The sequence below is a fragment of the Triticum urartu genome, chromosome 2A (assembly GCF_056163025.1).
Source record: "Triticum urartu cultivar PI428250 chromosome 2A, HENAU_Tu73, whole genome shotgun sequence".
NCBI classification, from domain to species: domain Eukaryota; kingdom Viridiplantae; phylum Streptophyta; class Magnoliopsida; order Poales; family Poaceae; genus Triticum; species Triticum urartu.
Genome location: NC_141874.1, coordinates 655,757,755 through 655,784,581, shown reverse-complemented (window position 1 = coordinate 655,784,581; position 26,827 = coordinate 655,757,755). Strand labels below are relative to the sequence as shown.

The window sequence follows — 26,827 nt, the reverse complement described above, 5'->3', positions numbered from 1 at the left end:
TCTTTCCTTACATACGATGGTTTATAATATCGGGCCTTAAGCCGCGTCCAGGCCCTTGGGCCTTCTATAAGGTTTAATAAACTATCGTCTTGAATGTTTACTGGGCTTCTTGCGTAACCCGCCATTGGGGCTGACCCGGCCCCTCCCAGGCGGGTCATGACTGATAGTAATATCCCCAACATTAGGCGCCAGGTTGACTTTGAATTTCATTCTTTGTCAATCTTCAATACTTAGACAAAAATCCATCTTCTTATCTTCGTTGAAGTTTTCGTAACCCGCCGTGATGCCATCTGTTGAAAACGCAAAGAACTTTCATGACGTCATCTCCCAACAGATCTTTTATCTTTAATGCTTCCCGAGAATCGAGGCGTCTGTGTAGCTAGATAACCTTTATTCGGCTCTCCTCGATTTTCACGCCCGTCTGTTCACATCTTTCCTTATAAATAGGCACGCCTCGGCCTTCTCATTCTCCTCTCTTACTCCGTCTTCTTCCTCTCGCAAACCCCTTGCTGCTCGAGCTCTGCCGCCGCCGCGCCTCATCTCCGTCTCCGTCGACTTTGGCCGCTGCATCAACCCGAACCGATCCAGAGAAACCGCAGTGACCTCCGTAGAAAACCTGCAATCGTAAGTGTTCTTTCCTTCATTTCTCAGATCTGCATTAGGGTTTCCGAGCTCCCGCGTGTTCTCCATATTTCATCGTAGTTCTTCCACCGCAAGCCCTTTCTGATCCAAAAAGCTATATATATGCTTGCGCAGTAGTGTTTTTGTACCTCTTCTTGATCCACAGATCCGTTTTTCTGATTCAAAGGTTGCTTTAGAACTTTCAGACATTTTTTAGGTCTAGAATTTTTTCCATTTTGAATAGCCATTTGATCTGGAATAATACCAAACAATTTAGGAAACTTGTTTGTCTCAACACTTAGCTTAATTTGCCTTCCTCAAATATCTGTAGTCATGGCAGCTTACCATGCCGGCTTAATTTTCCTTATATGTCATTAGCCCTTAACTAAGCCGCCATTACTTGTTTGCATCATCATTAGTTAACTGTCAATCTCACAATTAAACTAAACCGGCATGTTGCCTTTCTTTTCAGTTCGTCTTTGCACATCATGCCGTCCAAAGCAACAACCATCTGTAACTGGGTTCCCTCAACCGTAACTGAGGAACGTTTGAAAGAGTTCTTCACCATAGGATTTCTGCCAGCGAAAACTGTCATGTCTTACCATGCCCCCGACTCGAAAGAAGAACGACCCAATCCAAGAGACGGTGAAGTGATCGTTTTCACTGACCACATGAACCGTGGCTTCTCACTGCCCGGCTCAAAGTTCTTCAGAGAGGTCCTCCACTTTTTCAAGCTCCATCCTCAAGATATCGGGCCTAATTCCATATCTAACATATGTAACTTCCAAGTACTATGTGAAGTATATCTTCAACAAGAGCCGACCGTGGAGTTGTTTAGAGAATACTTTTATCTGAACCGGCAGAATGAGTGCACCAACGGCCTTAGCTTAGAGCTTGGAGGCATATCAATTCAGCGCCGGCAGGGTGCCGTCTTCCCCCTCATTGTCTTACCAAGTCACCCAAAGGACTGGAACCAGACTTGGTTCTACTGCCAGGACACTTCACCAGCAAACGAGAAGCCACTACCGGGCTATCGCCCCGATCGTCTTGACTCCAAGTTCGTGCTTCCTGATAAGCTTACTGTCGCTGAACGCAAGAGGCTGATACCATCCATCAAAAGGATCAATGCTCTGTTGGGGAACGGGTTAACTGGAGTTGATCTGATGGCGGGTCATCCCTTTAAGCCGCCGGTCAAAGATGATGTATGAGTATGGTGGAGGCCCTGATGACTCTCTTCGTCACAGCCCCGTTCAATTGACAGAATAAGATATTGTCTCAATGTCGACCCTTCTGATGAACGGGAAATACGAAGATTGCAGCATTGTTGGGTTAAACCCCTTCTGCAATCTTAACCCGGTGCCAGAAGTAAGAATATTCTGAACTCTCTCCTTTGTATTTTCCCCAGCCGTATTGTTTAATATTTGCCTGGCTTTTCATCTTTACCTGTCTGCAGGCCAATTCTGACTTCTGGAAAGTTAAGTATGACCACGAGGCTGCCAAGAAAGCGAAAGCCGCCGCCATAAACGCAAAGAAAACGACCCGAAGATCGAAAAAGAAGAAGAATAACATTGCCGAAGATTGGATGAAGCTTGATGACGAGAAGTGCCATCTTAGGTCGAGCCTAGATGCTTGAGTCCCTCGTCAGCCGTCAGTGCCATCTTAGGTCAATTTAGTGTTGCTCGCTTGCTGCTGCTGCTTTAATCAATGAATTTTAGGCCAAAAAATCTATTTTGATTTGTGTCTTCTTCAGGGTACATTACAGATTTTCCAATGTTGCCATGGTTTCAGAGATCTAAATTTTCCATCTCACCAGAATTTCGCCGTTTCAACTAAATTTGCCATGTGTGTCTATTTCGTTCTATCGCTGCTGTAATCATCGGTCAACCAATCATTTTTTTCTGTTATGCTTATGTCTTCTTCATGGTACATTACACATTTCCTAAGTTGGCATGTTTTCAAAGAACTAAATTTGTCCTCCACCTAAATTTGCCTTCTCAACTAAATTCACCATGTGTTTCAGAGAACTAAATCCCTAAAATACCTCTTAAATTATCAATATAATTATTACAGATTCATAAGGTTGTCATGTTCACAAACTTAGAAATACTCCTTCTGTTCCTAAATATAAGTAATTTTAGATATTTCAATATAAACTACATACGAAGCAAAATGAGTGAATCTATACTCTAAACTATGTCTATATACATCCGTATGTAGTCCGTATTGAAATCTCTAAAATGACTTATATTTAGAAACGGAGGGAGTAAGATCTCTAATTCACGGCAAAATTTGGAAAAAAACAGAATCATGTTTGGAGATCATTATAATCATGTTTTTCTACCCATGGCCAACTTAGAAGTATTTCTAAATTATCACATGGCAAATTCATAGCATTTTTTTGGCTCCCATACATGGCAAATTTAGATCTTTTTGCAACACTCCCATGGCAAGCTTCTGGATTTTTCTTCTCACTTAACCATGGCAAATTTACTTTATGGGTCATGGAAAATTTGCTTTCTGAAACATTGCAAATTTAGTTTATGGACCATGGCAAATATTTTAACTTCGTAGTTACAATTGTAGTAGACAAAGGATTGCCCTCGTGTTTAGAACAAGGTCATTTATCTTTTTGAAACATGGCAAATTTGTTTCACACATCATGGCAAATTTACTTTATGTATCATGGCAAATTTCTTTTTATTATCATGGCAAATTTGACCATCATAGTTTTACTGTATGTCACATCGCAGTCTTAGTATTTATACCATGTCAACTATATTAATTAGACTAGATAACAGGGGCAAACTACCCATGGAAAACCTCTCATGTTTTAGCCATGGGCACACTTAAGTTTTATACTACATTCCAAGATTATTCTAATGGAAAAATGTTATTTTTGCATTGTCAATGGCAAATTTATTGTTATTTGGACCTTGGCTTTTTTTGAGACTGACATGGGAATCTCTTTTTTCTTTTGAAATAAGCACGTACAATTTCATTGTGCAAAATCTATGAAATTTGTCACATCACAATTAATAATGCGTTCAAAATTATCTTGGTCTTCAGAAAATTTATGAAAATGAATTTGCCATGTTCCTATATCATTGCCTGTGGTGGCTGATCATATAGGACAGTGTTCCTTAGGTTATTGCCGTCCGACCGATGACCGGCCAACAACTTACTATCCAGATTTATGGCGACATATGACCTTACACCCGAGCCCGAGTGAAGGACCTCCAAGAGCCCCCCCCTCCCTGCCAGCGATGGCCGCGGCAACTATGTTAGGCCACCGCCTCAACTAGTTAGGCTCCCCGGATGGAGGATGCCATGGGAGGCGGCCGTACAAGGTGGACTTACTCCTGCCAGGGAATAGGGTAGTGGCTCCCATGATCCCGCTGACGAATTTGATGGCGCTGGGAGTGACTGCATCCATTGAAGATGGCACTCCGTAATGGTGTCCATGAGCAGCGGTGGCGGGGACTATGGGACTAATCTGGCCACCCGCGCAAAGCTCTCGCTGGATCCAACCCCGTTTGGATTGTCGACGCCGCTGATAACTCCTCCTTTACCTCCAGCCGCTGCATGTACCTGGCCAACCCCCCCCCCCCCCCCCCCCCCCAAAGCACCACGGGAATGGAACCCCGCCGCCATTGCCAGCCGTGCGGACAAGCCTGGTGGCTGCGAGGGGAAGGCACACGGGGATGACTGCAAGAAAAGTGGATCAAGTCGCCGCCCGATTCACCCACGCGGACGACTGCTAACTTATATAGACTGAGAAGTAAAAAAATGAAATTGCAAATAGGGAAAAACAAAACTACGGGCTGAAGGCAGGAGGCAATGCCATAGTTAAAATCTAAAAGAATATGACTGAAAAGTGAATAAAGAATTAATTAAGAAAAATAAAGACCGTAGGAAAAAATAACTAAAGAAAAAGAGTGATAAAAATAAATTGCAAAGAGGAACTAAAGAAGATTCACTAATGAACTAAACAATGACTGATTCACAAAGTAAGGAATAAACACAATAGAAAAGAAAAACCGAAGAACGATGGACCACACTGAAAATGATAACTAAAACTAAAATTACTGAGCTTTCTAAAAGCAATGAGACCACACAATGAGAAAACTGAGATAATCAATTCTTTTTCCCTACTATAATGAAGAAAGAACACAGATTAAAAACTTATTAGGAGACTGAACATAGAAATGAAGAAAGAACACTGATTACTCGAGAAGAATAAAAAGGACTGAGGAATAAGCACAAACTTAAAACATAAAACTTGGACGCTGATAACTGCCACACGTGTGACATGTAGTAATACCGCCCACACATTCTTTTACGCTAAAGTTGCCATCCGAAAAAAAATTCAAAAAACCTGAAACTTGTCATCCAAACAGAAAGTTGTCATACTTCACAACTAAAGTTGCCATAAAAAACGTATGGGAGAAATTGCTTCGTGCCACAGGTGTGGGTGTTATCATTTGGGTAAAACTTAGGGAGCCGAGATACTTAAGGAAAAGAAACTAAGAGTGGGCCTGATGTGTTATGTTTAGTTCTGCCGTTAAAATTTACTACGACTGAAAAATGATGCAACCATAGTCAGTGAACAAAGACGTAAATGATAAACTGAGCAATCATACAGAGATGTAGCTCCAATGTGAAGGACTACTGATGAGAAAAAAGCCTGCATTCAGAAAATCGAACTAAACCAACATGTCCACAACCGGTCACTCCTCCAAATCACCTTAGCCATTCTCGCTCGTTGCCATGAACAAAATAATCACCATGTAATATCCATACTATATTTATGTATAGTCAGTTATTTTGGAACGTGATTTTGATTGAATATCTAGAAGCAAATACGCTGAAAATGGCAGCCTAAGTTAGCAGTGCAGCAGCTCCCATTCGGCTAGCAATATTGACGCAGACAATCAGGATTGAAGAACACTAATACCATCCCCCATGCAAAAATCATTTTTCTGCCGAATGCCCCCATACACCCATATACCTATTTCCACTGCTAATGACATTGATGAAAAACACCAAAAAATTACGCACAACACTAAAGACAAATGAAGCGCACAAAAACTCCAGTCCAGCCCGCCAACGTAGGTGTTCCAGCACAGGATTTCCACCGGAGTGAAAACATTGGGTGGAAATCAACGGCTCTAACTAAGGACGTCGCGCGGGGGGCGAAGAAGTGACACGGGGTGACACGACGTCTCTCGCTAGCTAAAACGACGAAGTGACCCGGGGTGGAGAGTGGAGACCTGTAACCCGAAAAAAAACTAAAACGCATGTCGCGCTCACGACAGGACAAATAACATTGTTGCGCGTTGAGATTCGTGACAATGATCCAACGGTCACTAGATTCCACCTGAAGGCAAATGAAAATCATGTGTGACAGATTTCAACAGGATCTTTAGCAAATATGTAGATATAAAATCAGAAATAATAAGGCTATTTCAACACAGCCCAAAATATCTCAAATCACACGCATAAATCAGCCAAGGATGATGTTACTAATCAAAACATCCACTTGACAAATAACAATTCAATTTCACAAGTAATGACAACTTACCACGATAGGTTTCTTCTTGCATAATACGAAGTCTAAAAGAAAGACGAATACTAAGCAGTAATTCAATGAAACAATGCAGATCTAAAAGAAAGATGCTTCTCTTCTCTACTCAAAGCCCACTTGTTCTCCCTGCGCGCAGATTTCCGCCTCCTCCTCGGGTGTGAAGTCATTCTTGATGTTAGAAGTCTTTCGGATCTCCTCCGGAGTCTTGCCCTTGATCATTTCTGCAATACTCTAGCAAGTAAGGTCGATCAATCCCTTGATGTTGAGGTAGTTTGAAGCCAGGATGATGTCGAAGAGGGTGGCCTGGTCGACCTTGACGAACTCGGCGTCAAAGCTCTTGAGGTCCTCGGCGGGGGCGGTGGCTGCAGTAGAGGTGGAGGAGCTGGCGTCGGCGGCAGCGCCGGATTTGGCCGGTTTCACTACAAAAAAAGACACATCCGTGATATTCTGGGCCGAACGAAAAAAATTATGTCATACATATGACACTTCTATGACGATAATTGTGACAAAACCCGGTATCATCATAGATGTGGTGGGTTCCTACTTCTATGACAAAAAATCATGACATAAAATGGGCTTTTCGTCCTGGGCGGGCCGGAGACGCAACTGCATGACATTCTTTGGGCCGTCCATGACGGAAAAAACCATGGTAGAAGCGAGGGGGAGGAAACTTTCGGGGAGTTTCCGGTTACGGTGGGAGGTCGGGGGCCGAGCGATGCGCGTTTCTCTTGTACACGTACGCGCGTGTGTGCGAGGCGTTGGCTCTAACTGAACCCGAGCGAGGCGTTGGGCTCTAACTGAACCCGAGCGATTGCACTGCAGGCTACGTGTTACTGAACCCGAGTGATCGATCGATGGCTGTTAACTGAACCCGATCGAGCGATTCCTTCGCTACTGCTGCTAACTGAAGCCGATCAATTGGATGAACAGTGAGCGTTGGGGGGGGGGAGGGGTTGGATGAACAGTGAGCGGTGGCGTTGCCTCTGGATGAACAGGACCCCGTGATGTGGTGGAGGGCTGGATGAACAGTAGACGGTGGAGGGGTGGTTGAACAGGACCCCGTGGTGTGGAGGGCTGGATGAACAGTAGACGGTGGAGGGGTGCCCGTGGAGGGGTGGTTGAACAGTAGTCGAGGGAGTAGCGCGCGGTGGAGGCTGGATGAACAGGAGCCCGTGGAGGCTGGAGGAGGTCGACGGTAGCCCGTGGAGGCTGGAGGAGGTCGACGGTGGAGATGAACAATATCCCATGGAGTCCCGTTTTGCGGTACGCCACACCCCTCCCGATGAACAGGACCCCCGTTTCGAATGTAGGAGGTCCGTTTCGTCCGTTTTGCGGTACGCCACACCCCTCCCGATCAACAGGACCCCCGTTTCGACCGTAGGAGGTCCGTTTCGTCCGTTTTGCGGTACGCCACACCCCTCCCAATCAACAGGACCCCCGTTTCGACCGTAGGAGGTCCGTTTCCTCCGTTTTGCGGTACGCCACACCCCTCCCGATCAACAGGACCCCGTTCCGAACGTAGGAGGTCTTTTTCCTCCGTTGTGCGCTACGCCAGGCCTCATTTCCATCACCTATTCCGTCCAAGCCCTCCCGATGAACACGACCACGCATTCCATTCCGACCCAGCCGGTTGGCTCCCACGCGTTCCGTTGCCTCCCGATGAACACGACACATTCCGTTGCCTCCCCATGAACACGACGCATTCCGTTGCCTCCCCATGAACACGACGACGACGTTATTTCTCCGTTCCGACCCAGCCATGTACACGAGCCCTGGCCGTACGTATGCGCGAGTAGGCGTTTGAGACCACGCCAATATGTACACATACGTGGCCGTATTTTCTTTCTTGCGCCCTGGCCGCTGTATGTACATGTACATGCTACGTGCGCGCCTCTACTACGACACGACGCGCCTCTACTACGACACGTGCACGCCTCTACATCCACCAATATATATGTACGTACACGTTCGCGACCAGATATAGCTGGTGGGTCCTAGCAGTCAGGGGGGTGAATCGTTTTTTTTTGCCCGGACGCACTTCCTTGCGTGCGAAGATGTAGCTGGTGAGTCCCAGCAGTCAGGGGGAAACGTTTTCTTCACGAAATACAGTGGCCCGTCCGGTGGGTCCCAGCTGTCAGGTGGAGGAATCATTATTTTCCGCATAATAAGGAAGCACTTCCTTGCTGCGGCCGTGGACCCAGCTGTCAGCCTCTCCACGTACAGTCCACGTCCGATGGAACTCGTTCCTTGACCACGTTGACCACACCGCACCGAGAGCACCAGGGTGGTGGATGACGACGAGGCCTAGGAAGGGGACGACGGGGAGCCGGGGAAGACGCGACAATGGAAGCCCGCGCGGAAAGGAGTACGAGGGTTCACTGGTTCGGGTACGGTGTGAGGCTGCCGTCGCCGCAGGGCCTGACCAGCGGTGGGAATAGTAGGGGGCGCTGAGGCCTCCGCGGTAGCACAGCCGACCACGGGAGGCAGGAGCATGCGGCACGACCGGCGCTGCTTTGGGTGGCTGGAGCAAGAAGACCAGAGGTTGAAGAAGCACTACGGCCGTTGGATGGACATCGTACGGTCACTGGAGCTAGAATCGTTCATATTGACTAAAGTAGACAAAGGCCCCCATCCCAGTCAACTTAGTAGGCCCACAAGTCAGCCTCCCACCATGGTGGGTCCCAGCTAGCAGGGAAGTATTCATTTTTTTGTGCGTAATAAGGAGGCACTTCCGATGGGTCCGAGCTGACAGCGGGGGGAACATTTTTTTCGCGAAATACGCTGGCCCGTCCGGTGGGTCCCAGCAGTCAGGGGGAACGTTTTTTCGCGAAATAAGGTGGCCCATCCGATGGGTCCCTGCTGTCAGGTGGAGGAATAATTATTTTGCGCGTAATAAGGAGGCACTTCCTTGCGGCCGCCTGGACCCAGCTGTCAGCCTCTCCACGTACAATACTCCACTACTAGGGAAAAGCTTATAGGCAGACGCTTACTAGTAGCGAGGGTTTATAACCCTCACTACCGCTACTTACTAGAAGCGCGGATTTTTACCCCTCGCTACTACTAAGTTGATAGTAGTAGCGCGGGTTTTTAACCCTCGCTACTACAAAGCGGTCTCTGCCGTGCGCCCCCGGAACATGCTATAGTAGTAGCGAGGGGTATAAACCCGCGCTACTACTAAGTCGATAGTAGTAGCGCGGGTTTATAACCCTCGCTACTACTAAGTGGTCTCTACCGTGCCCACCCGGGACATGCCATAGTAGTAGCGAGGGGTATAAACCCGCGCTACTACTATCGACCCACCAAGACATACGTACACATAGCTTGCCGAGGCACAAATCCAAACCCACACTCTTCCGATTCCCCTTCTCCTCCCACTCGCCATTCCCTTCCTCACCCACTGCCACTGCCGGCCTCGCACCTCGGCGGCACTCACAAATCTGGCGACCTCCTCTCCCCCTCCCCCTCCCCCTCCATCCTCCATCCTCGGCGGCACTGCAGACCCCTCCCCTCCCCCTCCATGCTCCTTCTTCTCAGCTGGTGGAAGGAGACGAAAACCAGCAAAGCGTCATCCATGGCGGCGACCAGATCCGCCATGGACGCAGCCACTTGCACCTCCTCGTCGGGTCAAGGGTCCCACGACAAGCAGCACCAGGTCACCGAGCTTCATCTAGGGTTTCGGGCGTCGGCTCCAACTCCGGCGGCCACCGGTGAGTTCCTCCTCCTACTTCTCTCTATCTCTCTATTCCTCTTTCTAATAATTTTCTCTTCTCTTGTAGCAGCAGTAGACGAGAGGTGCGGGCACAAGTTGGGTGGGGAATCACCAACACCATGGACAACTTCATCCCCTCCAGGACCAGTAGCAGCCATGGATTGAGAGGACGATGCCCAGCAAAAGCAGCCGCCATGGATGGAATTTATTTTTTTAATTCTCAATTAGTTAGTAGTAGCGCGGGGCCTTGACACATGCTACAACTAAGTAGTAGTAGCACGGGTGGCAACCGCGCTACTACTACTACAAGTAGCAGTAGCGCGGGTACCACCCGCGCTACTGCTAAAAGTTAGCTGTAGCGCCCTAGCAGCAGCGCAGTCCCCCGCGCTACTACTAGGCAATTACCCGCACTACTACAACGGTTTTACCTAGTAGTGCTCTTCCAATGGAAGTCGGTCGTTGACCACGTTGACCACGCCGCGCCGAGAGCACCAGGGCGGTGGTCTGGACGACGGCGAGGCCTAGGAAGAGGACGACGCGGAGCCGGGGAAGACGCAGCAGTGGAAGCCCGTGCGGAGAGGAGTACGAGGGTTCACTGGTTCGGCTACGGTGTGAGGCTGCCGTCGCCGCAGAATAACATGGGGTGTGGGTGAGTAGAGGGATGGCCTAGCCAGCGGTGGGAGTAGTACGGGGCGATGAGGTCACCACGGCATCACAGCCGGCCACAGGAGGTAGGAGCACGCGACACAATCGACGCTGCTTTGGGCGGCTGGAGCAAGAAGACCAGAGGTTGAAGAAGCACTACGGCCATTGAATGGACATCGTACGATAACTGCAGCTAGAATCGTTTATATTGACTAAGTTGACAAAGCCCTTGGTACGCGTCAACTTAGTAGGCCCACAGCTCGGATTTGGCAAAGAACATATAGCCCATTTGCGATTTATAAGAATGTACAACCCATTTTTTTTAATTCTAATGGAATTTACTACAACCCATTTACAGTTTGTTAAAAGTACAGCCCAACTCTAGCTAGGACAACGGTTAATAATTTCAAACAACCGCTCAAAACAGAATTAAAAAAAAAATCCCACATTTTGATGGAATCCAAAATATTTTTATCCGAAATTTCTAGTCAGGTTAAATATAATTTCAAAATAAAGTTGTATTACGCTAAAATCCAACGAAATATTACGCACGCAACAAGTAATGAAATTAAAATTTTCAAATCCAAAAATAATATATTTTTCAAACTAATTACGTGTTTGGTGCATAGTAACTGTCCAGTTATTATAATTACATCCCATTTATTATTTCTTAAAGTCCATTTTCTTGTTAAGCCTAATGCATACCTCCTAGAAAAGTCTGCAGCCCAGCGGGGCGGAGAATAACAAGTTGACCCGAATATTGTGTACAACTGTCGGCCCAGTTGCATTGCTGATGTTGAAAAAAAGCCTGTGTGGTACAGTACAATCTAACATGGTTACTCAGCCCACATTCAACGACGCTGGAAAGGCCCAAATAAGGCTTCTGTACAACTTTTTGAAGTCACTGAGCTCAATTAATAACTTAAGAAAAAAGTTAGATTACAGTGGAACCTAATTAAAAGCTGTCACGAGAAAATAAATAATTCAACGGGTCCCACTTGTGCGTCTGTGTGTGTGTGTGTGTGCGAGAGAGAGAGAGAGATAAAGAGACCCATCGGTCGATACTCGTAAATACATCTTTCAGCCATATGCATTGCTGATGCTCAGTAAAACTTATATAGTTCACACAATCATATAGAACATCATAGCACACTGAACTTGCATACAAAAATTTCACGCAGGCGACACAATCAGGATGGAAGCAGTGGATCGCTACGAGAAGGGCTATGTTGAAACCAACGAAGTCATACATAACGGTTCATCGTCTTTATCAATGATGGGGAAATATCTTGAATGTTGTGCAAAGAAAACAGACAGACAACACAATAAGTTCTGCTAACACATTAAGTTGACGTACAACCCTTTCTAAAAAAAGTTCAGGTACAAAATTAGAACAGGTCACAATCAAATGTACTGGCATATCAGTGCTTCACACCCATAGCTCAGATTTAACTAGTATCTGACAAGATTTAGTTGTTACCTCAAATTAGAGCACATCCAGGAAGCCAGCCCTGCCTCTGCTCCCAAAGAAGCAGTGGCCTCCGCCGCGCAATGGAGTAGGCCCTGTGCCATCCATTGTTTCGAGCAACACGGGGAAAGTCTGACGTTGACTCCTGTAATGGACGTCGTCGACGGACCCTGGCACCAGCGGCGGCGGCAGGACTTCGATTGATGGATTGACCACTTCTTCGACATGCACGAACACTTGATACAGGTACATCCCTAAAGTGGTCCGCGGCGGCCTTAGTGGCACCGAATAGTACAACCCCGGTTCGTGCACCGGTATCTCAACACCAATCACCTTCGGTATGGTGGACGGCTTCTTCATCCATGCCATAACCGTCAGAGCCCAGCTGTCTGGAGGAACAAACATACTTACGAGCTCACCTCCAAGGTCGTTGATAAGCTCGTTCATGGACTCGCTGTTCCAAGCACATCGAGGGATGCCGTGGAAGATAAGCTTTGTTAAAAACTCAAGCTCAGAGGGCACCGAGCCCCATCCTGGGTGCCACCGATCAAAGCTCACCAGCGCGCCATCGCATAACAAACGCCGTGAAGATTCGAACACACGATTGCAGTCGAAAGTTGTCCGGAACCTGACGAAGAAATCAGCCGGTGGCGGACAGACTTCGACGAGCAAGTCACTTATTTGGATGCCGTGCGCAATGCCAAGAGTTTTGACAAGGTCGTCCGGCGAGACGGGAGGCCGGTCGCCGTTGATGGTTACCATCAGCACTTTGCCGGCAAACTGGTCGTCAAGCGCTGCCATGCCACTGTTGAGCGACAGCACGCAGCGGCCGAAGGCAGGACGGACCTCAGGATCTCCCGCTCGGAGATCCGCGTTGACCGGCGACATGATAGTGCGCTTGAGTACAGGGAGTACATGGGGGGGATTTGGGGGAACTGGAGTAGGAATCGAGATTCCAAAGGTGGGGGAGGGGCGGGAGACTGGGGATGAAAAGGTAGCATGAATTTCGAGCACGCGCCAATATGCTCTCGGAGCGCAAGCACACGAAAACATCAGTGGCGCCCACATGTCGGCCTAAGAGTCCTTATTCTTTCTTTTTTGGAGAGCCAGGCCTTTTTTTCCAGGATCTTTTGAGAGCCCGGCCTGAGAGTCATAACTGACCTGTTTGGCATTGCGTTACTACTCGCCCCATACTCAACGACACCTCACTGGCCCAAACAAGTGTACATCATCGAAAAGACACCCCTGCTCAAGAATTCATCCGATTAACCAGTTAACTTGCCGATTAATCCCTACTCATAGGGTCACCGAGTAGCCGATAAACTAATAAATCGTCCAATTAATTGATTAAATGGCCGATTAACTTCCCGATTAGCCTATTAATCCCCTACTCGCCAGCCAGCCGAGCAGTTACCAGTTAACGATTTCCTCAACAATGAAAGACACTGAGCTCAAATTATATAAGTTGAAAAAAGAAGATATACTCTGAACACTGGAGAATGGTGATGCCGTCATTTAGCCCACCAGTAGTTCGAGACAATAAACAGTTCGAAACAACGATATATACAACATTCAAACACTGACTAGTGACTACTACTGACATAAACAACAATACATGATAGTTCATAAGAAGTCTTGCTACACCACCAAAATGCACCCATCTGCAGCGCTCAGACTCTCGTGATCCAGACGAGAATGACATTCTAAACAGAAGCAACTATTACATAGTAAGAGTGACATAGACGAGGATGACCAAATGACAAGGAATATGCATAACAAAAGAAAGAACTACCCATCCAGAACCAGCAGCAAAGACAACAAAGTCATTCGAAGAGATGATCCAACACCATCATAATTTGCAGCCCCGCTTCAGCGACCAGTGATCCGGAGACACCAGTACTCCACCCTTTCGATGCAACCGCCCAATTACCTATCAACCTGAAGGCTTGAACCACATCACTGCCTGTCGTAATTGAGACATCCAAGGATCAAAGTTAATCCGGATGCCTTTGTCATTCTCACCTTCTTTTGGCTGCAGGCTGTATCGTTGACAATCAGGGGAGTTTGCTCCTGAACTCCTAGGACTCGCCGTGTAGACACAGTTTTCCATAGCAAACAGAGCCTCTCTGCCATCAAGGTCCTTGCCAACGATGATCTCCTGGTTAATCGGATAATTGAGTCCGAGAAACAGAGAGTGTGAACCAAGGTTGTTTACCCGCCTCCAACTAAAAAAATCCTAAAGGCCCCAACAAGCTGGTATCCTACTCATAGACGTAACAGCCACTGTCCGGATACTCACGTATTAGACGATGCTTGTATACAGTGGGGTTTTTGCAATATAACTTTTCTGGCTCATGTGTTCGAATGATCATCAGTCTTTTGCCGTTGTCTGATCGAGCGAGGAACCAGTTGTGCTTCCCTGTTTTTGGCAAAGGTGGTGTGATTACAAAGGGCAGTAACTGTAGGGACACTGCATCATATCAAAAAGGACAGGCATTGTTAATGTAAGATCAGTATTGTTCAGAGTATGAGTAGGATAAAGCAAGAAACAACATTGATATGTCCCTGTTGGAACTGGGAGGAAAATACAGGGAAATGTATACTGGGTTCGAAAATATAGAAGTGCCATGCATGGTTATACTCATGTTATCTCGCAATTGATTCTTCACAGGAAACTACCATGTCAAGCATGTTATGTAATCATGTTCTGTCCTCACAAGAAAATTCTTCAAGGTAACTAACAGACCATGCATTGTTATATACTTGTGTTCTGTGGGAAATTTTTTTGTGAGGATATTATTCTAGCCATTGATTGCTGAAGGGCGAATATAGGTATGTACACATGGTAAGCATTGCAGGATTTCACTACTTCCAAATATAGAGTTCTCCATATGCACATTTACTTCCCTAATGTATGGTTAGATGAAACCAACAGTGTGGTGCATGTTTCTACATCATGAAAATGAGGAAACTAACATGGCCATTGATACACACTCATATTTAGTAGTAGTATATAGATTACTGTAAAATAAGGATAATATCCATATATTCCTAACCGTTTGATTATTCAGGGTACAAATTGGCTGTAATGACATGGTCACAATCGCATGAATTAACTCATTCCAAATATAGCTGATTTACGGCGTCTCTAATACATTGCCGTAGTTCTACTCAAATTCTGCTCAAATAGTGAGATGCCAATCATCACAAAAAGTTCAAACAGTGTCATGGCGTCATCATTAACATGAGACGGAAACAACTTACACGCGCCGTCCCAGTAATACGTGGTGCCATCTGCTTTGTCGATCGCGTAGATGATGCCATTGTGTTCAATAGCATCATAGAAGTGTGTATCAGCTTTGACAATGATCCACCGCGAGCCGAGTTGTCTCCAGCTAAAGAAGGCACCGGCGTAAAGATAGGCGAGTCCGCGGTCGAACAAGGCAATTAGCTTGAAGTCTGCGTAATTCGCATGTCGTGTGGGCACTTGGCAGATTACAATCTTCTGCAAAATAAGGTCCGTCCAACTGATGTAGTAATCTAGATGACTTGGACCACGAAGGTAATACTCTATATAATCCAATGGAGGAAGGATAATCTCATGGGAGGTCTGGAAGTTCATGAGCACCAACTTTTTACCGTCTTCTCTGAAGGCAGCCATCCAGTGGGAGTTCATGCCGACCCAGTACATACCTGCCAAGAAGTTTCGGGCAATGGTGATCGGATCGATGTCGAGGGAAATGATGTACGGCGATCCACTACATACCTGCAAAGAAGTTTCGGCTAATGGAGATCAGATTGAAGTCGAGGGGCAGCATGCACGCCTCCGTATCATGGTGAGCCAATCTCGAAAGACCAGATAGCAGCAAGTAGGGTGTCTTGAAAAGCTTAGGCCTCGCTTCGACGATGGCCGTGTGCATGTCCCTCGAGCATGCAGCCAGCCACAGGGCGCTCAACATATCCATACACGAACAACGGAGGTCGAGGATGTCACTGGGGAGATTACTCCAATCACGGCTCATATGGATGCTGCGCAGTTCGTGTTTGGCCATGGTGGAGTTTGGAAGGGGGCTTGATTTACGGGGGAGAAAGATGTCGGTGCTGGAGCGGCTGGCGAGGGAATAGTGGTACTGGGGGAGGCGAGTGAGGCGACGGTACACGGGGGCACAGTGAGATGGAGACGGAGAAGGAGATGGAGATGGAGTGGTGCTATGGGAGCGGAGAGGGAGACGAGGCGAGGCGCCAATGTGCTGTACAGCGGCGGTGACAGACTGCACAGTGCACAGGGTGAGGCTGACTTTGGTAACCCAAACACGCCGCCTGGACTGGTGTCAGGCGCAGGGTGTTGTCACTTCACTGTGAGGACTGGATGAATAGTATTTTGACCATCAAGTGTACCGCAGTTGTATTTTGACCATCTAGTAGTAGTAGTAGTAGGAACATGAGTACTACAGTATTGTATAGCGGAAATAGGTCTCCCGTGCTAGCATGCCTGTTCACTTCATCGTTCAGGTATCATCCATATTGCGAGCAGAACCAAATTCTCGTGCATGCCCAATCAACGCCCTACCGCGATGCATGCAGTGGTCGTTCTGGTGCATCAAGGACGGCATGCAGATCGTTCCACACTTGAGAAGAGGAAAAATGGAAAGGTAGAACGCGGCAGCAGAGGAAGAGAACGCTGGCTAACAAGGCTGGGAGGGGATCGAGCAGGAAGTTAATGCTCCACGCCTAAAGGTTTTGGGAAAACTTGATTTTCATAAGGTGACTTATACTCACCTAAACGGAGGGAGTATTCCTTAACCAGAGAATGTTGTGTCTCCCACTCACGCGCTCAAAAAAAACTACGACACATTTTTTTATCTGTTTGCATAGGTCCCACCTATCAGGAAGGATGGGCATGTACACGAACAGGTACGACTCATCAGTCTACCCGCATAGCCTTTTCGTTTAGTTTACCTAGCCATCTAATCAACTGCCTGCACGCCACTTCTCCCATTTACTTCTCCATCGGGAACCAATTCTCCTTGGCTTCTTCACCTCCCCTTTGTCTTCATTTGCATCCAAACCCCACTGCGTTCACATTGTTTTGACCTCTTTAAATAATCATCTACTACTTCAGTTAGACTAGCCATCTAATCATAATTCTCCAAACCATAGCCCTCCATTCCAGCGGTTCCAAATGGCGAAAGAGGTCGAGATGCAGGTTTTTAGCGTCCAACATGTCCTCGTCGAAGGCTCGATGCGCATAGTTGCCACCGTCACCGTCAACCCAAGGGTTGTTCGGCAGTGGATCAACAATGTATCCAACTCCCTCGAAAAGGTAGAATGAGGGTCATCGGTCTCGACGCAGAGTACACGGAGCGTGCCCCTGGGAAGATCCAGCGCGCCGCCGTCCTTCAGCTGTGCCTCGAAGATGATGTTTTGGTGTACCACATCATACACTCGCCCTCCATACCAGGTGAGCTTCTCGATTTCTTGTCTCGGGAGGATGTATACTTCTATGGGGCAGCCATCGAAAGGGACAAACAGAAGCTAGATCGGTACAACCTTGATTTGAAAAGCATCGCTGACCTACAAACCAGAATCAAAATTCCTGTAGAAGATTGTGATAAACAAACACCATCCCTATTCGACGTAGGAAATTTTGTGCTCGGTACAAATCTTCAGAAGGGTGATTAGACGGTGGCATTAAGGTCGTCTCGATGGGAGAATTATCCCTTGACGTACGAGCGGATAAAATATGCTGCCCTCGATGCCCGTGTGAGTTTCGAGATAGCTGCAAGGTCCAAAGAGCTTGTCACGAAGCCGTCTCCCACAGAGAAGAAGAAGAAGAAGAAGAAGAAGAAGAAGAAGAAAAGGCTGCACCAGCAGGACGGCATTATGGATGGATGAACTATTTCCTCTCTTGTAAAAAAAATTATTCCCTCTCGGTGTATATTGATATAGATGGACTATTTCGATGGTGTGCATGTCTTTGGAACAGAGTAGTAGCGTGGGTCCGCTTGACTATAAGGAACTATTTATCCGTATATATAGCTTTCTCTGCTACTCCTTCCAGTGATCGGTATGTAGTGCATGTGTCCGTAGACATGGCAGCTTGTCCATGGAAGTTCAACTACGGCGACCATCACGTTTCATCTTGTGATTCTCACGACGCCTCTCCAACCCACGGCACCACGCCCCTCCCGACGTGCGCCTCACCCCTCTCGGCCGCACCGCCCCTCTGCCTTTGTGTGCATGACATGTGGGCCACCTAAAATGCGGCGAGCATCAAGTTTCTACCACAACCACCCGTGATTCCCACGACGCCGCTCGAACCCATGAAACCACACGTCCCCCGACCTGCGGCTCACCCCTCTTGGCCCCACTGCCCCTCTGCCTACGGGAGCATTACATGTGGACCAGTCACCTATCGGGTCCACATGTTATTGACTCAAAGGTAGGTGTAGTAAGGCGCTGAATCTCAGTCTCGACGGCCCTGAGAGGGAAATGTAACTCCTGCGCTAGGGCTTGTGGTGCTCCCGCAGCACGAACTCATGCCAAACTCGAGATTTGTTTCTTTACTATACATGCACGCAACGATTTAATGGACATTGTAATCTCAACATGTGATGGGGAGCTCTAAATTTGAATTTGAAACTTATAAAACGAAAAGATTCAAAACAAATATACTGGGAGAGAGGGAGTATATCACAGGATGTGTCCCATACAAAATAAGTCCCCTAGTTTGTCACTGCGAAGATGCGGTTAGAAAGGAGCACATCGTCTTCCTACTCGTACGGCAACAAATCGGTCGCAGACAGCATGGTCCGCCTTTGACCGCCATGTGCAAGGTTCATGCTATCTTATTCAATCTCACCGTGGTTCCACGTACCAATTCATGCGGTGGCCTGTTGCATGGTTGATCCCAATGTTGGAAAAAGGTTCTACGGGAATGGTGTCACCGTTGTAAATATTGTGCAAATTGATGTTGGTACCCTCCCGTACATATGCAAGCCAATCTCCACTCGCACCGAGCCTAACCTGTGAAACAGTGGGCAGGGGGAGAATTAGGAAATGTACACGGAAGTAATCTTTAGAATGCATTTACTACGTGATCAAACTCATCTTACCTGCTCATCGGAGGAAATCCGAGTGCCCCTCAACGTCGGCATCTCAAGGGGCGTCAACTTGCAACTACGACCACGCCGCGCTGGAGAGACCCCCAAGGAAACATCCTTGTGCGTTCCACGGAACATCAAGATGCATTTGTATCAGTAGTTTATCTTGTGAGAGAAAAGGATGAACGAGGGAAGGCCTCTAGAGATAGAGATGGACACTACTACTACCAATGTGCTAGCACGTGCGTTGCAATGGATCCAAAGTAGTAGAATAATACTTGTTCACGTGCTTGAAATATAAACACTCTAGTTTTGATATACATGTGTCAGTAGACATGATAGCTTGTCCATGGAAGTTGAACCACGGCGACCATCACGTTTTTTGTTTCTACCACTGCCACACCCACACGCAATTCCCACGATGCTGCTCCAACCCATGGCACGACGTCCCCCGACATGGACATGGATCCTCTAACGTGGCTATCACTGCCTTGCCCTGCCTTTCCTTCGCTGACAGGTGGGACCCACGCTTATGGGTCCCACATGTCATTGACAGAATGGTAGGATTGTTCGCGTCAGGGGATCCTCATCCCCCCGACATGCCCCTCATCCCTCTCGGCCCCACCGCTCCTCTGCCTTTGTGTGCATGACATGCGGGCCAGCTGAACTGCGGCGACCATCAACTTTCTACCACATACACACCCGATTGGACGCGGTTTGCCTGCTCCGCTGCTGTGCCCCGATCCGTACTCCCGCACCATCGAATTTTCATCCAGCGGTTGTGACACATTTCGTCCCAGGCATCAAACCTAGCTGGAGTACTTATGTACTACAGGTAGTACCCGCCGGTGTGGCCATCTATGCCTCGTAACGCCCCGACGCCTAGCTGCGGCACCCTCGCCACGGCCTTGCCACTACCGGCCGGTTCATCTCGAACGAGTGAGTCGCGAACCACGCCACCACCATGAGAATGACATGTGGGCCAGCCGCATTTAAGGTCCGCATGTCATTGACTCATAGACCGGGAACTAAGCCACTGAAGTTCGGTCCCGTGGGCCCCGAGAGGGAAATGTAAATCCTGCGGCAGGCGTTGTGGTGCTCCCGCGGTACGAGCTCGTGCCAAAACTGGAATTTGTTTCTTACTACTACCAACTAGTACTAGTAAGGTACACGTGCATTGCACGCATGAGATTCTGGTGGTTTGTGCATTATGCTTCTACATGTGGAGCTTTCTGGATTCTAACATGTGGCAAAATCTGGTGGAATGTAAGGTTAGGCAAGTTTGATTAACTTAGGTGAGTGTTTGGTTCAAGCCATGCCTTAGGCAAGCCACACTAAGGCCCCACATGACATGCACACACAAAATGTGGCAAGATTCCCTTAGGCTTGCCAACTTGTGGCTCTCATTTTGAAGAACTAATAACTTTGCCTAAGCTTAGTTGTGGCAAAGTTAGTCATGAATTAAGTTCAACCATAGGGTCTTCTAGATTATACATGTGGCAGAATCTGGTGGATGATATCCAACGGGCAGTAGTGCTCGGATTTTCCATCTTTGTACTGTCGGATTGGCTTCATCCAACGACCAACTTTCAAAGTTTTTCACACACTATATAGGGGGTATAGATATAGATGTGTCGGTCCGTTGCAATGGATCCAAAGTATATCTATTTAGTGGAGTGCACTCTAAACACATTATCTATTTATTTTTCTATAACCTTCCGTAGCCATGCAACCAAGCCACATAAGCTTCATGGGTGCCCCCCACATCATATTATTCATACTATGTTGATTGAAAAAAAGATAAATCACCCAAAACAAGATCTTCCCATTTTTTAGTCATACTATAGTATTAGGAGTACAAATTTGGTACTAGTAGGAGTAGTACTAGTACGGAATGCTCCTACTCTATCAACGAGCCCCGTCTGACACCAAATTTCTTGGCTTCCGTGCTACAACTAGATATTCCCCTCGTTTCTGTTTTCCAACCCGGCGGCGGGCGGAGTGTCGGTTTGCTCAACGGCGGTCCCACATGAAAGTGAAAATGCTAGGCAACATGCCTTCCCTAAGCTATGTGTCATGCCTGACGGGCCGTGTTGTGCTCCCGATTCCCGGGCGTGTGGGGGTGCCACGCGAACGCGGCAGGCCTTTTCCTTTTACCAGCAATGTGCCTGTGCGTTGCGACGGATCCAAAGTATTAGAATAGTAGTATTTGTTCACAAACTTGAAAGAAATCACTATTGTTTTGATATACTCCTAATATATTACTCCCTCCGTACCTAAATATTTGTCTTTTTCGAGATTTCAAGTGGACTATCACATACGGATTATATAGACATATTCTAGTGTTTCTAGCAAGATGCCCGCGTGTTGCACGAAGTTGATGGAAAATGTAAGCACAACTTATAAATTGACGGATGGAGTACTAGTTACAGTGATGCATATAATTAAGCAAAGGGATCGCACATGTCGGTATTGACTGGAACGAGAATGCAACATCACAATAAGAATTAAGGCCACGATGATGCGATCGTAGTGGTGGTTACAGAAGGCAAGAAGAAAGATCGATCCACGAACGTACGACCTCCTCCTCCTCAACTTAGTGCGCCAGGCCACCGACCGGCAGCTAAGGAGCGGCGGCTTTTGTGGCGAGGTCGAGGTGCTTCTCAGCAAAGGCATCCAAGTCTTCCAGCCGGTTGAGGAAGGCCAACGTCGTAGCGTCCTCACTGGCCTTGTAGATACCTATGTACACGATTTGCTCGTACACGTGGATGTGTAGGTCGACGAATTCTTGCAGGGCAAGGCGCCTCGCGGCGAGCACGACCTCCAGGTGGACGTTCTTCGTGGCGTCGGCGGGCAGTCGCAGGGCCACCAGTGCTTGAAAGAGGTTTCGGCCATGGAGGCTGATTAGGGTGGCAGGCAATGAGGAGCCCGGGCGCGCGGGCTGGAGGAGTACGGCGATGTCGTCCGCGAGCTTCTTGAGGACGGTGAACTTGTTGCTGGTGGCAACGATCATCTGGTCCAACTGAGAGTCGTAGTTGGCGTCGACGGCGGCCATCCAACAGCCGGTCTCCAACACCGTCTGGAGAGATCCTCGGCGCCATGCCGCAGGCTGGCGTCGTGGACCATCTGGTGCAGCCGCTGGCCACTCACGTGCATCGCCGCCATGGGTCTGGAGTGAGCTCTTTTGCACTTAGTGTAGGTGCTTAGGCAAATGCTTAGGTGCGTACGATGTGGTAGATGCATTGGAATGGAGGGGCGCCTTTATATCAGGGCAATGAGGGCAAACTGCGTTGCATTCACATCGTGCAGCCTCTTTTCCCGGACCTCCTCCCATTACTTCCCTCATGCATTAATTGAAGGAGGATGCATTGGCCGTTCAACATATCGGGAACCGCTACTCCCTCCCTCGTCTACATTAAAGCCATATCGGGAACTGCGCCGCCCGCTGTCAAATCGAATACTCCCTCCGTCTAGGTGAGTGTTAAGTCATCTTACGAAAACCAAATAGTAAACACATAGGCGTGGTGCATTAACTCTCACGTTGTTTCTTATTTTTTTGACATAAATAGAGGAATCAACCAAGAAGATATGTGGGGCTTGTATGCTTTTAATGACTTGAGACTATCAAACATGACATGCAATGGTCAGTTCGTTGCACAAGAAAAAATACAACCCACGTCAGCACACACGCATCTTATATAGCATCACATCCAATGGCTATAAAAGATGAATGAGACCAAATTATATCTCATCTAGATGAGTTCTAGCAAAACTGTATTAATAATACTTATTACTCCTCGCCATGTATCATATATTAGTATCATGTAGTACTTTATTTATTGCCATGTATGACACATAGTACTCAACTCTCTCTCTTTCTTCATTTAATTCTATGACACCTCATCAAAATTGCTAAGGCTAGTACCATTACAACCAGCCATAGGAAATACTAAACATTAAGTTCTCTCGTTTTCCTCTCCACCTTGGTCACCTAGACGGAGGGAGTATACTGCGCGGGCTTTTCCTGCGCAGTAGGCGGGGCAGTTCCGCCTAGTCGGTTCGACAGAGACGCGAGAAGACGAGGGAGTAGGTTGCTGCAAACGTAGGGTTGTGTGATTTGACAGCGAGTTACTGCTGGACAGGTGGGGCCCCATGATTTGACTTACCATTATCATTTTAACTACAGCGCTACGACCGGCGTGAGTCTCCCGATTCCTGACCACCTCCATACAGGTGCCTCTCCCAATGCTCCACCATGTAGTAGAGGCTGGCTCTTGCATGAGAGCCAACTTCTCCACTTTTTCCTTGCCTCTCTTTCCTCCACATATGCAAAAATGCCATGTAAAGCGCACTATTGTACTTACTTGCTTCTACAGGTGCTTAAGCTTGCCACATAGGCATAAAGTCTGATGTGGCAAGTTAATCAAGAAGAGAGATACTAGTTTGGTGACCCAAGGACGAAACGGTGCTAAGCGCGTGTACCTAGGTGAAAAGACAATTTTGAGTCTATAGCTAATTAAATGAAGCAAACTTAGCAACACCATTTCATTGGAAGAGGTCACTCCTTGGAAAATGCAATAAATACTAGTACTCCCTGTGTCCCATAATATAAGAACGTTTTTGGCACTACACTAGTGTCAAATACATTCTTATATTATGGGACGGAGGGAGTACGAAGAGAGAGATAGAGAGAAGTAAAAAAAATACACTTATAGCCAAAAATTTGTTGTAGTATGAGTGACTAAGTGATGACTATGTATAACATGCCAACATCAGATAGCCTAACGCAACATGTTAAATCTCCAAGGGCACGACCGCACGAGCGAGACGACGGTCGTGGTAGGTGTTGGGGAACGTTGCAGAAAACAAAAATTTTCCTACGGTTTCACCAAGATCCATCTATGAGTTCATGTAGCAACGAGTGATCGGATGCATCTACATACCTTTGTAGATCGCGAGTAGAAGCGTTCAAAGAACGGGGATGAGGGAGTCGTACTCGACGTGATCCAAATCACCGGAGATCCTAGCGCCGAACGGACGGCACCTCCGCGTTCAACACACGTACGGTCAGCGTGACGTCTCCTTCTTCTTGATCCAGCAAGGGGGAAGGAGAGGTTGAGGAAGATGGCTCCAGCCGCAGCACGACGGCGTGGTGGTGATGGAGCTGCAGTACTCCGGCAGGGCTTCGCCAAGCTCTATGGAGGAGGAGGAGGAGGTGTTGGAGAGGGAGAGGGAGTCACCAAAGGCAAAGGTGAGAGGTCCTCCATCCCCCCCCCACTATATATAGGGGGCCTAGGGGGGGCGCCGGCCCTAGGAGATGCAATCTCCTAGGGGGGCGGCGGCCAAGGGGTGGGGGGCTTGCCCCCCAAGCAAGGGGGCGCCCCCCTTTTAGGGTTTCCCCCACCCTAGGCGCATGGGCTCTAGGGGAAGTGGCGCTCCAGCCCACTTTGGGCTGGATCCCTTCCCACTTCAGCCCATGGGGCCCTCAAGGATAGGTGGCCCCACCCGGTGGACCCCCGGGACCCTTCCAATGGTCCCAGTACAATACCGGTGACCCCGAAACTTGTCCCGATGGCCGAAATAGCACTTCCTATATATAATTCTTTACCTCCGGACCATTTCGGAACTCCTCGTGACGTCCGGGATCTCATCCGGGACTCCGAACAACATTCGCGTTACTGCATATACATATCCCTACAACCCTAGCGTCACCGAACCTTAAGTGTGTAGACCCTACGGGTTCGGGAGACATGTAGACATGACCGAGATTGCTCTCCGGTCAATAACCAACAGCGGGATCTGGATACCCATGTTGGCTCCCACATGCTCCTCGATGATCTCATCGGATGAACCACGATGTCGCGGATTCAAGCAACCCCGTATACAATTCCCTTTGTCAATCGGTATGTTACTTGCCCGAGATTCGATCATCGGTATCCCAATACCTTGTTCAATCTCGTTACCGGCAAGTCACTTTACTCGTACCGTAATGCATGATACCGTGACCAGACACTTGGTCACTTTGAGCTCATAATGATGATGCATTACCGAGTGGGCCTAGTGATACCTCCCCGTCATACGGAGTGACAAATCCCAGTCTTGATCCGTGTCAACCCAACAGACACTTTCGGAGATACCCGTAGTATACCTTTATAGTCACCCAGTTACGTTGTGACATTTGGTACACCCAAAGCACTCCTACGGTATCCGGGAGTTACACGGTCTCATGGTCTAAGGAAAGGATACTTGACATTGGAAAAACTCTAGCAAACGAACTATACGATCTTATGCTATGTTTAGGATTGGGTCTTGTCCATCACATCATTCTCCTAATGATGTGATCTCGTTATCAATGACATCCAATGTCCATAGTCAGGAAACCATGACTATCTATTGATCAACGAGCTAGTCAACTAGAGGCTTACTAGGGACATGTTGGTGTCTATTATTCACACATGTATTACGATTTCCGGATAACACAATTATAGCATGAATAAAGACAATTATCATGAACAAGGAAATATAATAATAATGCTTTTATTATTGCCTCTAGGGCATATTTCCAACAGTCTCCCACTTGCACTAGAGTCAATAATCTAGTTACATTGTGATGAATCGAACACCCATGGAATTCTGGTGTTGATCATGTCTTGCTCTAGGGAGAGGTTTAGTCAACGGATCTGCTACATTCAGGTCCGTATGTACTTTACAAATATCTATGTCTCCATCTTGAACATTTTCACGAATGGAGTTGAAGCGACGCTTGATGTGCCTGGTCTTCTTGTGAAACCTGGGCTCCTTGGCAAGTGCAATAGCTCCAGTGTTGTCACAGAAGAGTTTGATTGGCCCCGACGCATTGGGTATGACTCCTAGGTCGGTGATGAACTCCTTCACCCAAATTGCTTCATGCGCTGCCTCCGAGGCTGCCATGTACTCCGCTTCACATGTAGATCCCGCCACGACGCTCTGCTTGCAACTGCACCAGTTTACTGCCCCACCATTCAAAATATACACGTATCCGGTTTGTGACTTGGAGTCATCCAGATCTGTGTCAAAGCTAGCATCGACATAACCCTTTACGACGAGCTCTTCGTCACCTCCATAAACGAGAAACATTTCCTTAGTCCTTTTCAGGTACTTCAGGATATTCTTGACCGCTGTCGAGTGTTCCTTGCCGGGATTACTTTGGTACCTTCCTACCAAACTTACGGCAAGGTTTACATCAGGTCTGGTACACAGCATGGCATACATAATAGAACCTATGGCTGAGGCATAGGGGATGACACTCATCTCTTCTATATCTTCTGCCGTGGTCGGACATTGAGCTGAGCTCAATTTCACACCTTGTAACACAAGCAAGAACCCCTTCTTAGAATGATCCATATTGAATTTCTTCAATATCTTATCAAGGTATGTGCTTTGTGAAAGACCTATGAGGCGTCTTGATCTATCTCTATAGATCTTGATGCCTAATATATATGTAGCTTCTCCAAGGTCCTTCATTGAAAAACTCTTATTCAAGTAGGCCTTAATGCTGTCCAAGAGTTCTATATCATTTCCCATCAAAAGTATGTCATCTACATATAATATGAGAAATGCTACAGAGCTCCCACTCACTTTCTTGTAAACACAGGCTTCTCCATAAGTCTGCGTAAACCCAAACGCTTTGATCATCTCATCAAAGCGAATTTTCCAAC

The 26,827-nt window shown here is 47.5% G+C and overlaps 1 pseudogene; it reads right to left on the bottom strand.

The window, feature by feature from the left end:
* Positions 1-6,264: 6,264 nt before the first annotated feature.
* LOC125537699 (SKP1-like protein 1) overlaps positions 6,265-26,827 on the bottom strand; it is a 58,823-nt pseudogene continuing 38,260 nt past the window's right edge.